At 42.4% G+C, this 16,072-nt stretch overlaps 1 long non-coding RNA gene across 1 annotated transcript; it reads left to right on the top strand.

The window, feature by feature from the left end:
* Positions 1–3: 3 nt before the first annotated feature.
* LOC129181501 (uncharacterized) lies at positions 4–15,083 on the top strand. Its single transcript, XR_008570444.1, has 2 exons — positions 4–174; positions 8,375–15,083. It is a non-coding gene; the product is annotated as an uncharacterized LOC129181501 (long non-coding RNA).
* Positions 15,084–16,072: the final 989 nt, after the last annotated feature.

Genomic DNA, 16,072 nt, shown 5'->3' with positions numbered 1-16,072 from the left:
CAGAAGCTGAAATCACACCATGACGTGTGAAGAGCGCTGTGAGGCAGCGCAGGCAGAGGAGCAAGAGGAGGAGAGGGAGAGGACCTCGGTTCTACATCATCAGCAGGATGCAGCAGTGAGCAGGGATGTGTAGATCGGATATCGGCTCCGATGTTGACTAAATAGCTGGATCGGGTAAATGAGGCCGATCCATGACACCCATCTGTTTACTTCATTTTAGTGATATAGTGTGAAACTAATAACTTTCGTGTGGCAATTAGAGTTACTATTATTTGTAACTGGCAATATTTAGAGTACTAACCTGTTCTGGTTAATAGTGAGCGTGTCAGTGTTTTCTCGAACAATGAGATCTGCTGTGAAAAAAAAAGATGTCCGATACTTACCAAGCAGGACTTTAAAATAAGACTATTAAACCCACCCTTTTTTTTAGCTGGGCAGAGAAGCTCTCGGGTTGGTGACAGAGAAATCAAGTTTGGAATTTTGTGAGGATAACTATGTCCCTGAATCTGGAGCGACCAACAGGGACAGTTCACTTGATATCAAACTAGAAAGGAAAAGTGCAAAAAAGACATTCAGAGCAGAAAGTATCTGTCCTAAACAAGAAATTGCACTGTCATGACTTTTAAAAAAAAAAAGGACATTTTCAATTCTGGCAATAGTAGCAAAAATTTTAATCTAATAGGAGAAAAGGACGGCGATGATGCAGCTGATGTCAAAAGACAAATAAGACGAGTCAGCGAAAAGGCCAGAAAAGATCTTCAGATCATGCTAAGGAAGTCACTGTACCATTCCAGAAAAGCCATCCTCAGACATCAAAAGAGAGTGGACCATCTTCTGGCAATTCTGTTATGGTTATGACATTTTAAAAAACATGATGGTAGCAGATTGTACAGTAAAACATTTTATTGTACATTTTGTTCAAAAACGTACCGTAAAATGGCTTGTCATTTCGAGTCTAATCATAAAGATAGAGTAAGCCAGATGTGGATAGAGCAACTGCCTTTCCTTAAGGCTCTAAAGAGCGAAGGATTCAGTTATCTCTCTGAAGCAATAAGGGGAACCGTATCCACAATGATGACGTCCTCAAGGTAAAAGGGATCGTGATATCTCGTCAGCAACCAAACGATCATGCAAAGCCTTCTGATTACATGCACTGTGAGGCCTATCTGGAAAGTAAAGTAAAGTAAAGTAAGATTACTGTAAATGAATAAAACTGAAAAACAAAAACAATCCAACCGTTCACGAGATGTCTTGATCAAGAGCGCAAGTGGAGGCAGGAAGGAGGAGGAGGACTAGCCTGAGTCTAAACACGACTCAAAGAGTCTAAGAGTCAGCTGGTCTCACAAACGCACACGCACTACACGATAATGCTGTGTGCAAAATTTTAATTTGTAACTTAATTTAATTGTTTAAGTTAGTTTAAGGGCAACTACGATGAGGAAGGAGTTTGAAGGGACAAGCCTGTCTCTCACACAAACTCACGTACGTGCTGTATAACTCAGCCAATGAGAAGAGAGCGTAGGCGGTGCCCCGATAATCAGCCAATGAGATTAGAGCGGAGGCGGTGCCTCGAACATCAGCCAATGAGAGCGTGATGCGTCAGAAGGCGTCACCAAGTGTTAGTCTGAACTTGCACCGCCTTGACGCTTTACGTTATATGGAATTTCTTCTGTAATACGAAGCAAAAACTTTACATAAATTCTTTATGTTCAGTGGAATTTATGTAAAAGGAGGTTTATGTTATGCGAGGTACTACTGTATATATATATATACACACATACACTTCGAAAACACTTCGAAAACACATCAGATGTAAACTGGGGGAAAAATGATCTTGAATATGTTTCCTGATAATAAGTGGGTGATGTATTAGTAACAAAATGATGCCACATCATTTGATAGAAATGAAAATGATCACCCTATAGAGGGGGAAATCAAAGACACCCAAAAAATGAAAGTGAAAAAATGATGCAGCAGACTGGTCCATTTTGCTAAAATGTCATTGTCGCAACTGAAAATGATTCTCAGTAGTTTGTGTGGCCCCCACGTGCTTGTACGCATGCCTGACAACGTGGGGGCATGCTCCTAATGAGACTACGAATGGTGTCCTGGGGGATCTCCTCCCAGATCTGGACCAGGGCATCACTGCGGTACCTGGACGCATGGAGGAGATTCCAGGAGACAGGTAGTTACTCCAGGAGAGCTGGACAGGGCCGTAGAAGGTCCTTCAACCCTCAGCAGGATCGGTATCTGCTCCTTTGTGCAAGGAGGAACAGGATGAGTACTGCCAGAGCCCTACAAAATGACCTCCAGCAGGCCACTGGTGTGAATGTTTCTGACCAAACAATCAGAAACAGGCTCCATGAGGGTGGCCTGAGGGCCCGACGTCCTGTAGTGGGCCCTGTGCTCACTGCCCAGCACCGTAGAGCTCAATTGTTATTTGCCATAGACCACCAGAATTGGCAACTACACCACTGGTGCCCTGTGCTCTTCCCTGATGAGAGCAAGTTCAAACTGAACACATGCGACAGACGTGAAAGGGTCTGGAGATGCCGTGGAGAACCTTATGCTGCCAGCAACATCATTCAGCATGACCGGTTTGGTGGTGGGTCAGTGATGGTCTGGGGAGGCATATCCATGGAAGGACACACAGACCTCTACAGGTTAGATAACGGCACCCTGACTGCTATTAGGTATCGGGATGAAATCCTTGGACCCATTGTCAGAACCTACGCTGGTGCAGTGGGACCTGGGTTCCTCCTGGTCCACGACAATGCCCGACCTCATGTGGCTAGTGTATGCAGGTAGTTCCTGGAGGATGAAGGAATTGATACCATTGACTGGCCCCCACGTTCACCTGACCTAAACCCAATAGAACACCTCTGGGACATTATGTTTAGGTCCATCCGGTGCCGCCAGGTTGCTCCTCAGACTGTCCAGGAGCTCGTTGATGCCCTGGTCCAGATCTGAGACGAGATCCCCCAGGACACCATGCTCTCATTAGGAGCATGCCCCGACGTTGTCAGGCATGCGTACAAGCATGTGGGGGCCACACAAACTACTGAGAATCATTTTCAGTTGCTACAATGACATTTTGGCAAAATGGACCAGTGTGCTGCATTATTTTTTCACTTTCATTTTTGGGGTGTCTTTGATTTCCCCCCTCTATAGAGTGATCATTTTCATTGCTATCAAATTATATATATACACTGTACATATATATATATATATGAGTGTGTGTGTGTGTGTGTATATATATATATATATATATATATATATATATATATATATATATATATACACACACACACACACACACACACACACACACATATATACATATGTTCTACCATCACCATTTTTTATTTAGACGGATTGAAATTCTATTTGCTACTTTTTTAATTACGGCATTTCTCCTTTATAACATCCGCCATTCAAGCTTAATGTTTGGATTTAAAATTTGCTCTCAACAACTGCTTCAGACGTGACCATCGGGTGCGATATCTCACTAAGAGCTACATGCCAGACCCCGTTGAGTTGAATATGTCGCGCCACATTTACTCTGAAGGCTGCTGTTGTATTTCCTGGAAACACATCGTAGCTAGCGTTTCACGGTAAAGTCACATAAAAACCTTCCATGAGATTCAATTTGATTGATGACTGATTTATAGCAGTCATTATGATCAGAGAGTGCTCGAATATCACAAAGATCAGCCTGAAATTGATTTAAAGGCCTTGGTACAAAAACTTTATTCCTGAGAAAATTGACTCTGGCTGGTTTATGCAAAGTACAGGCGTCTTGCGTGGATAAAAGAAACTTTAACCTTATCACGTTTAACTTTACGGCCTGCTTCATTCTGCAGGGCTTGATTTAATCAATCCACACCGCTAAATCTCCCAGCGTGTGCTGGATCATAAAAATCGTGCGCATACGGCGGTCACTCATAGTGGAATGATGTGATTTTGATCTGCCGCCTTATTTTATCTATTGATAATTCAAGAGATTCAAGAGAGTTTTATTGTCATGTGCATGGTAAAACAGCAGTTATACTATGCAATGAAAATCTTATTCTGTTCATTCTTCCAAGAAAAGAAAGAAAACACAAGAAAGAATAAGAATAAGAACATAAGAAACATAAACATATATACCAATAAATTAAGCAACAACAAAAAGAAGAGACATTAATACAAATAAATATACAAATAAGTACATAAATAAATAAATAAAGAGCTATGAGTGTGTGCGTGTGTTGCGTGCGGTGTGTGAGTGCTTCGTTGAGAAGCCTGATGGCCTGTGGGTAAAAGCTGTTTGCCAGCCTTGTGGTCCTGGACTTTAAACTCCTGTAGCGTCTGCCTGACGGTAGGAGTGTGAATAATGAGTGTTGTGGATGTGTGCTGTCCTTGATGAGGTTGTGTGTTCTTCGTAGGACTCTAGTTTTATAAATGTCTTGCAGTGAGGGGAGGGCTGCCCCAACAATGTTCTGTGAGGTCTTGATCACCCGCTGGAGTGCCTTCCTATCACGTGTTGTACAGTTACCGTACCAAACAGTGATGGAGGCTGTAAGGATACTTTCCATAGTGCATCTGTAGAAGCAACTCAGGATTGTGGTGGACATGCCAAATTTCCTCAGTCTTCTCAGGAAGTACAGTCTCCTTTGGGATTTCTTCAGAATTTGTTGGGTGTTGTGAGACCAGGTGAGGTCCTCACTGATGTGTGTGCCAAGGAACTTGAAGGTTTTCACCCTCTCCACCTCAGTCTCATCAATAAACAGGGGTCTATGCGGCTCCTTTTCCCTTGTTCTTGGGTCGATGATCATCTCTTTAGTCTTATCTGTATTGAGAAGGAGATTGTTATCACGACACCAAGCTATGGGGTCCGCCGCCTCTCTTCTGTATGATGTTTCAACACCACCAGTGATCAGTCCGATGACTGTAGTGTCATCCGCAAATTTAATGATGCTGGTGTTGTTCTGGGAGGCCACGCAATCGTAGGTGAAGAGCGTGTAGAGGAGCGGACTCAGCACACACCCCTGTGGGGTCCCAGTCCTCACAATTCTTGAGCTGGATGTGCGATTGTGGACTCTGACTGACTGGGGCCTGCCTGTGAGAAAGTTAAACACCCAGTTACAGAGGGAGGGAGACAGGCCAAGTGTGAGGAGCTTATCTGTGAGTTTGTGGGGGCTGACTGTAATAAAAGCAGAGCTATAGTCTATAAATAGCATTCTGACATACAGTATGTGTCCTGGCCCTGTAGGTGAGAAAGGGCTGTGTGGATGGCAGTGTTGACTGCATCATCCGTGGACCGGTTCTGGCGATATGCAAACTGTAGAGGGTCCACAGTTGCCGCCGGGATGCTCTTTTTGATGTGGGTCAAGACTATTCTTTCAAAGCACTTCATAACAATAGTAGTGAGTGCTATAGGGCGATAGTCATTCAAGCAGGTCACCTTGCTCTTCTTGGGTACGGGCACTATGGTGGTGGACTTAAAGCAGGTCGGTACAGATGCTTGTGCAAGCGACAGGTTAAATATGTCAGCAAGCACATCAGCTAGCGCTGATGAGCAAACCCGAAGTGCACGTCCTGAGATGTTATCTGGGCCTGCTGCTTTTCGTGGGTTTGTTTTGTTCAGAACCCTGCGCACATCAGCTGATGTCACTATGAGAGGTGAGTCCTGTGTGCTCCCCAAGGTCAGCCACCCTCTCTGCTCATCAGGAGTTTGGGTGTCAAAGCGGGCATAGAACTCATTCAGCTCATCAGGAAGTGTGGTTTGGCTGGACGTGGCTACGCTACTCCACTGTCGATAGTCTGTGATGTGCTGGAACCCCGCCCACATGCGCCGAGGGTCTGAGGTGGAATAGTAGCCCTCCAGATTCTGTCTGTACTGTCTTTTGGCCTCTCGTATGGACCTTCTCAGGTCATATCTGGCCTTTTTGTAGTCCTCAGCGGTGTCCATGACAAATGCAGTCGAACGAGCACGCAGCTTAGCCCTTACATCACAGTTCATCCACTGTTTTTGGTTAGGGTATTTTCTGTAATACTTGGTGGTGCTAACAGTCTCTATGCATGTGCTAATGTAGCCAGTAACAGCAGAAGCATATTCATCCAAATCAACAGTACAATCTTCCCTCCCCGCTGCAGTTTTAAACACATCCCAGTTTGTGCAGCCAAAGCAGTCCTGAAGTACTTGATCAGTTTCTTCATTCCACACTTTAACTGCTACACTTACTGGGGGAGCTTGTTTAAGAAGTTGTCTGTATGTTGGATAAAGGAATATGGAGATGTGATCGGCCTTTCCAAAGTGGGGTCTTGGAACAGCCTTCAAAGCACCTTTCATATTGCTGTAGACTTGGTCCAGGATGCTATTTTCCCTTGTGGGAAAGCTCACATGCTGGTAATATTTGGGGAGGACAGTCCTGAGGTTACAGTGGTTGAAATCGCCAGATATAATGAATACAGCATCTGGGTGTTTGGTCTCGTGTTTATCAATGATGTCATGCAGGAGGCCTAGTGCGTTAGTGGTGTTAGCTCGTGGTGGAATGTAAACAGCAGTTAAATACACAGCGCTAAACTCACGAGGCAAATGAAAAGGTCTGCATTTCACCATCAGCAGCTCAATGTCCTGCGAGCAGTGCTTTTCCATTGTGTGTACGTCTGTGCACCACCGTTTGTTTACGTAAACACAGACGGCGCCACCTCTGTGTTTATCAGACGCTAAAGTCTGATCTCCCCGGTAAGCAGCAAATGTTTCCAACTGGATCGCCGAGTCCGGTATATCCTCCGTCAGCCAGGTTTCTGTGAAGGTGAGGACACAGCATTCCCTGATCTCACGATGAGCTGTAATCCTTGCTCTTAGTTCATCCATCTTGTTTTCGAGGGAGCGGACGTTGGCGAGCAGCAGGCTTGGTAGCGGTGGCCTAGTCGCTCTAGCTTTTAGCCTAGCATGCAGGCCGGCCCGCTTGCCTCGTTTACGCCTTGGATGCTTTGCTCGCCGGGTATTCAGCTCACCAGGCCCGCAGGCTGCTGCGTTCTCCCGGCGCAGAAGAAAGGCAAAGTCTGAGAGGCTAAATGAAAGTTCATGGTGAATGTGAGGGAAAAAAAAACCTCATGTGCTCGCATGCACACAAACACACAGCAGGGGGAAGGAGGAGGCCAAAAAAAAAAAAAACCCACACAGCACAACATTCAAATGTATATTTTATTTACCTCCTAAGCATTAAACCTTGATTTAAAATTGAATGACCAACCTTTACATCAAGAAAGGCATGCAGTGATAACTCTAAATGTTTACAGGATGTTGTTTTGTATACAATATCTTACAGCATCCACAAACAAGGCAGAAATTTAAATTAAATGACTGCCATTAAATTCATTCGGCCAATGATTCGAATATTTTTGATTGTGTCAGACAGACTTCAGACATGTGAACCAGTTTTAAGACCAACAACTCCCATGGCAACTCTGATACAGCGAGAGAACGGGCTTTTTCCATGATATTTCTGATGTCAACGGCAGCATCTCCACTCAATGCAGATGTGATTGTTTTGTCCAAAATGTCCATCCATTGCGTGATATGTAACGACATTCAAACTGGAGTTGCGAAGTGACCCCCTATTTAGACTTGATAAAATCTGTACAGGGCTTGCAGGGTCAATACCCTGCAAGCCTCTCTCCAGTCCTCTCTCCAGCTGAAGCGCGGCTAAGAAGACTTCTGTTATGTTTCTCGGTGTCGGCTTCTGTACCAAATAATGAAAGAGCGTAGTGAATCGCTAGAAGAAATCTCAGAGTGTAGAGCCTGTCGATCAAAGGGTGCAAGTGGTCTCTCATCCAAAAATCGTCATTGATGTAAAGATACGTGTTGAAGCTCATCGCGGTGGTTGTGTCAACAGCTGTAGCACATTTCTTTCACGCATGCCTGTAGCATCTCATGGGAGAGTTAGCAGGTTGTCGTTTTAATTATATACATGAGATCTGTGGCAGGGAAGCTGAGTTGTGGAGGTATGTCAAACCAAGCATCCTCCTCCACCTCTTGTGTGGGAAACAACTCTTCTTCCTCAAGTGGAGGAAGTATGTTACTATGATCCAGAGCTTGTAGGGCAGGTGGCAGTGGTGATTCAGTTGAGTCTCGCACCAGGCTGGCAAGGAGTGGTGATGATGTCGGTGAAGCCAATCCATTGCAGACAGTCGATCCCATGTCCTCGTCCTCAGTGTCAGAAACCTCAGGACTTGATGTTATGATGATTGGCTTGTCATACACAAACTGTGTAGCCCTTGAGATTTTCAGGGCCGAAACAGCCATGGCGGCACACCATGAGTCTGATCTCAAAACTTGGTTGACTGAAGCACTGATTGACTGAATGACCATCCCACCCACCAGATCCCCCAGGGAGGCAGCCCAACAAACAGGACCAGGGACACCAAGCCTGCGCTAGCCCACCCCCCAGGCGCCGGGGCCATCTGAGGAGCGAGACCCCCAGGGGCAGAGACAGACACCCTCAGCCCTTCGAGAGTCAGGTCAAGGAATTAATTATTGATGCCCGTATAGGCTGAAATTCTGACTGTTGTTCTTTGGATTCAGCAGACATTCTCTCAATAGCTACATGATCTAACAAGAGATTTTTAAAAGGAGCTTTGTTCAATTTCTTTCTTGATTTCCAATTGATGAGAATTGGTTTTCTTGGCGATGCTTAATGCAGTAATGAGAAGTTGTCTTGGTTTGTTTCTACATTGACTGTAGAGAGATTGCCTGGCAAGCTAATAAAGGGGAGGTAGGAATGAAGATCCCAAGTGCCAAAGATAGGTCCTCACACACTCCAATTACGTCAATTCGGTGTGTCAGCACATATGTGAATCGCATCATCGCCTGGAGCAACCAGTCGTCTCTCACTCATTGACTCACATTCCAAAATAGCATAGACTTAATAGTTGTTTTTTTAATTTTCACTTCAAGTGGGATTTCTATTTTTTGTGCGGAGCGCAAAATGTGCGCAGAGATTATAACACCAGTGCGCTATTACACACGTGCACAGCTTAGAGTGAACATTGGTTGAGACCTTCGTGAAGCAGGTTAGTTTTACCCAGCTGATGATCTGTTGTTGCAATAGTAATCATTGCTTGAGCAGCCAGACCGACAGAGGCGAGTATGGTAACTTTTCTGCTTTGTAACTTGATTACTTCGAAATGTTGTACGATTACCATTTTGAGTATGGGACTGTTTACCTTTCCAAGCTAAAACAGCATTTTCATCGCACTCGTGACAAATACTTCTATTTACTTCTCTGTGCTTGTAAGAGATGTGTCATTATTTAAGGGGGTTTGCGCTATTTATTTTATATTAATTGGACAGAAGATTAAGATTTGTGGTTTTTTTATTGTTATATTTTACAAACATTTATATTGCACACAGTATACAACCAAAGTTAGTTTGGTGGCTCCACTTGCATTTCAAGCAACATTAAGACATGTTAAAACTTAAATGTTCAGAATTTAACAGGTATAAAAATATAGATATTCAATCTAGGATGTAAAGTATTAATCCCATCAAAGAAAAAGCAAATGTTTTATTTACATTTGACATGTTATTCTGTTGACTTTATTTTTGCCAGTGCCTTACAGCACGCTTGGGGATATGTGCTCTTTTACAAATTAGAAAATACTGTAAGAATGCCACTTTTAGGTCACACCCCCCCCTCCGAAGATGAGTTGTTATGAATTTAGGCTCGGTATTAATGAAATAACTTTCCCCATGAATTTATCATCGTCCCAAGTTGGCGCAAATACATTAAACAACACAACAGGCCTATGGCAAAGGACCCTAGTAGCCATTATAAATCTCCCTTGTGGATGCCGGGTAATATTAGTTAGGTCAAATTGAATTCTTTTATGTATCAATATGGCGATGCCGCGAGATCTGGAATCAAGGTCTGAGTGAAACACCTGACCTACCCATCTTGTTTTGATCCTTCACCAAAAGGTGTGTTTCCTGGAGGAATGTAATATCACATTTTAAATGCTTCTGATGATGAAATATCCTGGTTCTTTTAACAGGTCCATTCAGCCCCTCGACATTCCAGCTAATGAATCGTATAGCAGTCTTCTTAATGTTCCCACCGTCTTCCATGAGGATCTAGGTAGTTAAACAACAAAAGTCGTGAATACAGAAAACAGAAGAGTAGCATTGCAGAATGTCCAGTCCCTTTTTTCCTCTTCTCCTCCTCCCTCCACTCCCGTCTCCCCCTGAAACAAGCAAAAGGAGGCACAACTCGCCAAAATCTGGGGGTGTCCTTTCCCATAACCCTATCCCAATCCCCCACAAAAAAGAATACAGAAGTGAAACTATGCCTATACTTAACACTCTCCCTGGGGTAAGCTGCAGGCTAAACGTTACACTCCTAGACTTCTTGTCAGACACTTGTATGCGACTTGGCCGTGAAGGCTCCCAGCAGCATGAAAGAATGATACTAAAACACTTTCAACGTTAAGATACACTGATATGATATGGCTTATGCTAAACGAATGGCTGCAGCAAAAGTCATCTATATATTACAAAAACTATTGGTGTATATGCAATAAAACATTGAATTAACCATACTTGTTGCTAGCAGCATATGGGGGTGGTGTAGCCCCCTCAAACCAAGCAACAAACATTACTGACTACATAATTGCTAAATACAATGTTCTTAGTTTTGCGCTTTGCCAAACCTCTGGTTATACAACTTCTGGGCTTCATCAGGCGAGTTGCAAATGAGCACGTCGTCTCCATGTGCGATGCGCAGCATGCAGAACTTGACATTCTTCTGGTACAGGGCTCGCTTGATGGTGTTAAATGTTGCTCTCTATGCTGACATCCTGGTTAAATACACAGAGTGGCATCACGGTACTTGACATCGTGGTCCCGAGCCCAGCGCAGTGCCTCCTCTTTCTGCTGAAACCTGGAGAAGCATATCAGAAACGTGCGTGGAGTTTCCCTCCGGCCGGATCTGAAGGTCGGGGTCCGGTGAGCCCGCTCCAGTTTGGGTGGTCGTGGAAAAGACATCTGGGCCCATCACGCTCATCAGCAGCACCGACACGAACTTAAGTGGATCTTTGCCCAAGTTATCAAGCCGGTCCAAAAGCAGTTGATTCTGCTTCTGAAGCGTTTCGATGTCGGACTCTGCTGAGGTTAGCAGCTCAAAGTTCTCGTCGGCAATGGTTTCCACAGAGGTAAGGCGGCCTTAGGACAATTGAACAGCAAATAAGATTTTGTTGTGTGTGTTTTTTTATGGCTCACATCAACATGACTCATTGAGGTTTGTGAGTAGCACACTTTTGAATAAACAGTATGTAATAGTAACCGAGTTTCACAATAAATGAACGACACAGTAGGCTTATCAATTACTTATATTTACCAGAATTGTAAAATAATCCACTTCATTTTACAAAAAAAATTCATTTACAAATACAGCAATCAATTGACAATAAAATATAAACTAAACATCCTCTTTTATCCAGGCTTACTGAAGATTGAGAAACATTTGCATTTTAGATCTCGCTGTGGAAAACAGGGAGAGCTCCACCCCTCATAGCATCGCAGCTCACGCATGCGTGATTTATTTGCACTATCGATGCATAAAGCTCCATCCAAATCATAGTGATGTTACGGTCGGAGTTGAGGCTTCGAAGTGTGTCTTGAGGAAACCAGCAAAAATCCAGGCGAAGTGTGGTTCGGAGCGTGGTCCTGTGACGTAAGCAATGATGTTCAAGCCTGCCTGAAGCACTGTACCACATGACTTATTCAGGAAGTGGTTTGCTGCACATCTTGTGTTTGGTTTGGTTGCTCTTTGGTTAGTTATTAGCGAGTGTTTAAAAGATGCAAACAGCGAGAAAAAGAACGTTTTCCCCTGTTTGGAGTACACTAGGTCCCCAACTTACGAACACAATTGGTTCCAGTCGAATTGCTCTTAAGTAGGGGAAAAGGTAATATTACCAATGATATAGGTACTACATGTACGTGTATACATATACAGTATATGTGTATGTATGTAAATATGAGTTTGGATGCAGTAGTAATATTAAAGGATAATTAATTAAAAAAACAATAAAAGTGATATAATAATACGTAGCAATAAATGTTATTTACCTTTGAAGAGGAGTGGTCCAGCATACGTCGTTGTGGTGGAGTTGGAGGAGGAGTTATTGAAAAAAAGGACAAATGGTCGTCGTCATTAGACTCTTCTAAAAGAGGTAGTGTTCTGTGGGTGGTGTAGAATTAAGCAGGCCTATTAACTCTTCATAAACTTTAATCACACGCTCTGTCCGGGTTGTACAATTTAGCTTTCCATTTAGCTTTACACTATATCTCCCCAGCGTCTAACTCTTCCTCTGTTGGTCCCATTAGCAGCGTCACAGTGCCCTCTACTGGTCAAGCATGTACAGTAGCAGTATAAATACTGATTGAATGACTACAAGGCAAAATAAAATAAAATATAGACCAGTCAGCTTGTGTTCGTATCCGCGAGTGTTCGCTAGTCGGGTGTTTGTAAGTTGGGGACCTAGTGTACTTTGACTTGATCACTCCCAATAAGGTTTGTCTTATATAGTAATTATAAAATTGCACAATGTCTGCTCAGTGCTCACAAAGTATAAACCATTTTGTGCATGCGTACGTTTGCCACAGGTGAAGTGCATCTTGTGCTCAAGAGAGCTGGGGGTACAGTGGGAATACCTCAGCCATGCTGAGGCACCACAGGGCCCTACATCAGGACACCGTGTCAGCTGGTTCAAGCTCTGGTAAGCTACTTTGGGTGCAATGGAAGTACACATTATACGTACTGTGTCACTGCCTGATAAAAATTAAAACATTTGTATATGTAGTTCACATCTGAGATTATAAACTTATTTGAATTGTCTTTTGTTGAGCAGTTTGCTTTTAAGTAATTCTTTTGTTTTTCCAGGTAAGAAGTATATATAATGGAGGCATTGATTGCCATGGTAGTGGAGAATTGTCTGCCATTCTCTATTGTAGATGCGAGTGGGGTCAAAAAATTGGAAATCACTGAACCCATAGGGTACCCCTACTCGCCAGGTGTGAATTTAAATACAGTATATCGAGTACAAGTGGTTCTACTATTGCTTGTGAATTGTATTTACAGTATTGCTTTGATTTTCATCTTGTATTTAGGCCATGAAAGCGAAAAAGATGATTCGAAGGAGAAGGCTAAAGCCGCTGTGTGTTGTGTTAGGTGTTACGCACGTTCCATCACACACTGCCTTAAATTTGGCCAGTGTAAAAAAAAAAAAAAAAAACACACTTGTATAGTGGGTGTCTGTAACAAAGTCACCTGCCTAGTCACAGATGGAGCTGCCAATGGGTGCATGCGCTAAAGAAATGGGAGTTTGCCACGCCATATGTGTGGACCAGTCATTAAATCTGTTTAAAAAAAAACAAAAACACTTAATTCTAATGAGGAATTATCAGAAATAAGGGACAAAAGCAGGAAGATCATTGGATATTTCAAGAGCAGCACTACTGCAAAGGTAAAATGTCCCACCCACATCAGTTTCTGTCACACACACGTGTATATTTATGGATAAAAAATAATTTTCTGTACTTTTAGGAGAGACTATCGCATGTTCAACTGCAAATGAGTCGGCCTGTTCTCAAACTACTCTAGGAGGTGGAGACACGTTGGAATAATACAGTTAATATGCTCCAGAGACTTTTCCATGAAAGAGAACCTGGCCGGCTTGACTACTGATATTGCTCCTCTTTCTTCCCAGCATCTCAACACAATTTCAGATTATTTCAAGGTTCTGGCACTGTTCAATGATGCAACTTTGAGTTATCAGAGGAAAAGCGTTTGTCCGGGTCTAAAAGTCATCCCTTTGCTGGCCATGCTCCATCATGCTCTGGAAAAAGAGGAAATAAATGGGGGCACTTAAGAGGGAATGCCATTTGGGGTGTCTAAAAAAAAAAAAAAAAGCTCAAAGTATTTTATGTCTCAGCACTATACAGGATCCAAGATTTAAAATAAAAATTGTTTTTCAAGGTTCTTGACCTTCTCAATGTTAAAATGACTTGAGCTCACTTCTGTTGAGAATTAGCGCTGCATAAATAAGTTCATGTCAGAAGAATGACAAACACGTTTGTGTAGGAGTCACTTGATTTTAAACGAGTAATTGGAAAAGAACAAAGAATAATTACAACCTCGCACATAGACGCCAAGCTTGATATTCACACAAAGTAAACACAAGATAAGCCTACTGATGGTGCTGAGCTTTCTGATCCATCATACCAACTGAACGGCTCTTCAAAGCTACTTTTAGAGTCTCCTAGTCAGGCTGATTAGCAACAATTAACAGCTGAGTCCCACCTCGCAAGTGTAGCACATCCACCTGATGAGCAGGGTGACGCGATAATCAATAAACTGATTAACCACACGACAAACAAAAACAAACGTGATCATTTTGCAGGCAGTGATAAATTGACATCCGTGTTTGTTGGCGCTAGCGAGTGTACACACAGTGCTGCAAGTGAGTGCTGTTAGGAGTAACAAGCACGCAAATGCAAATTGGTGATTCTCATGAAAGCGCTACGAGTGAATGAGTATTCACAGGCGTACTAGCGGCGGTGCAGTAACTTTCAAGGGTCATGACGCAGATACTACAGTAATTTGTAGCCCTAGCCATGTGAAAATGTACTGCAAACATATTGTATTAAACAGAGGAAACAGTGTGGAATGCTTTCTTGGTGCCTGTTGTGTATAAAACACCATCACATGTCAATTTCAGCCTGTTTGCGCATCGTCATTGTGTGAAATGAAAACGCTTGTGACAAAGACAATGAAAGAAACAATACAAAACGGTGGAACCTACGTTTCAGCTGCCGTGGTTCTCGAATCATAACACCTCGTTGTGCACCAAAACTCCAACAAAACGCCACACCTCATTAAACAAAAACAGCGTATTCCACATTGTATATGAATAGTATTTTCCCAATATTCAGACAAAAATGAAAGTGACACTGATTCAAAATCAGAAATATTGTAATTGATTATGATTTTTATTTGAGTGCATATTTTTCAAAAATACACTTATTTTCACTGGGGTGTTTGTGTCTTTTTTGTTTATTTTATTATGTTGTTTGTTTACTTAATTTTATTTAAAACCTCTTGACATTCCAATTACATTTTTAAATACTATCCAAAAATGAAAGTTTACTGCTTTTGATACGTTGTACTCACATTATTAAGCCATATATTATCATTACCTTCATGAAAAAATGGTCTCAAAATAATGTTGACAATAGTATTGTTTTTTGGCAATAATTTCTAGGGCAATTATTGTCCAGCAAAATTTGTTGTCGTGACAGGCCTACATGTGACATGCTTTTTATGAGCAAACTACAGTATTTATATCAATGCATAACAATGCCCACACACATTTTACATACATGAAAATTGCCATTTTTGTTTGTTCTACTTTGGGATGGTTCATCCACTTCTGTGCCACCTGAACTGTGAACTGTGAGTGTTTACATTGTACATTATCCTATAATATTAGTATATACAATTTGACTTTTTATAAAGAACTATATACAAAGTAATCCCTCGTTTATCACGGTTAATTGGTTCCAGATCCTACTGTAATAAGTGAATTTCCGCAAAGTAGAATTCCTTATTTATAAACAGAATGTTTTCATAGATAGATCATAGAAAACTTGTTTATAACTCGGCATGAGCCAGATACTCGTTATAAGCAAGTGTCCGTTACGGATAATGCATTTTTGCCGAATACGAGCATGAAACGAGTATATTTCGTCATTATCCGTAATCGTGATGAAAGAAAATCCTCTTTGTGTATTCACTCTTCACACTCTGTGCTTAGCCAGTGACACACCCGCTGCCTCCACTTTATTTCGGTTTGTATCTTGGTAAACTTGTTTCGTAAATTACGCGGTGCATTTGACAAGACAGCGCTGCTGTGCAGGCTTTTTTCCTTGAAATGTACTTTTGTCTTATTCCATGAAGTCATCATAAAACAGTCTAAGAATTTTGTTGATTTTCAGATGGCTGTACACAAACAGCGGTAACAGTAA

Source organism: Dunckerocampus dactyliophorus, chromosome 5 (assembly GCF_027744805.1).
Source record: "Dunckerocampus dactyliophorus isolate RoL2022-P2 chromosome 5, RoL_Ddac_1.1, whole genome shotgun sequence".
Lineage (NCBI taxonomy): Eukaryota > Metazoa > Chordata > Actinopteri > Syngnathiformes > Syngnathidae > Dunckerocampus > Dunckerocampus dactyliophorus.
Note: the sequence above shows the minus strand (reverse complement) of the source record. Positions and strands in the feature narration are given on the sequence as shown.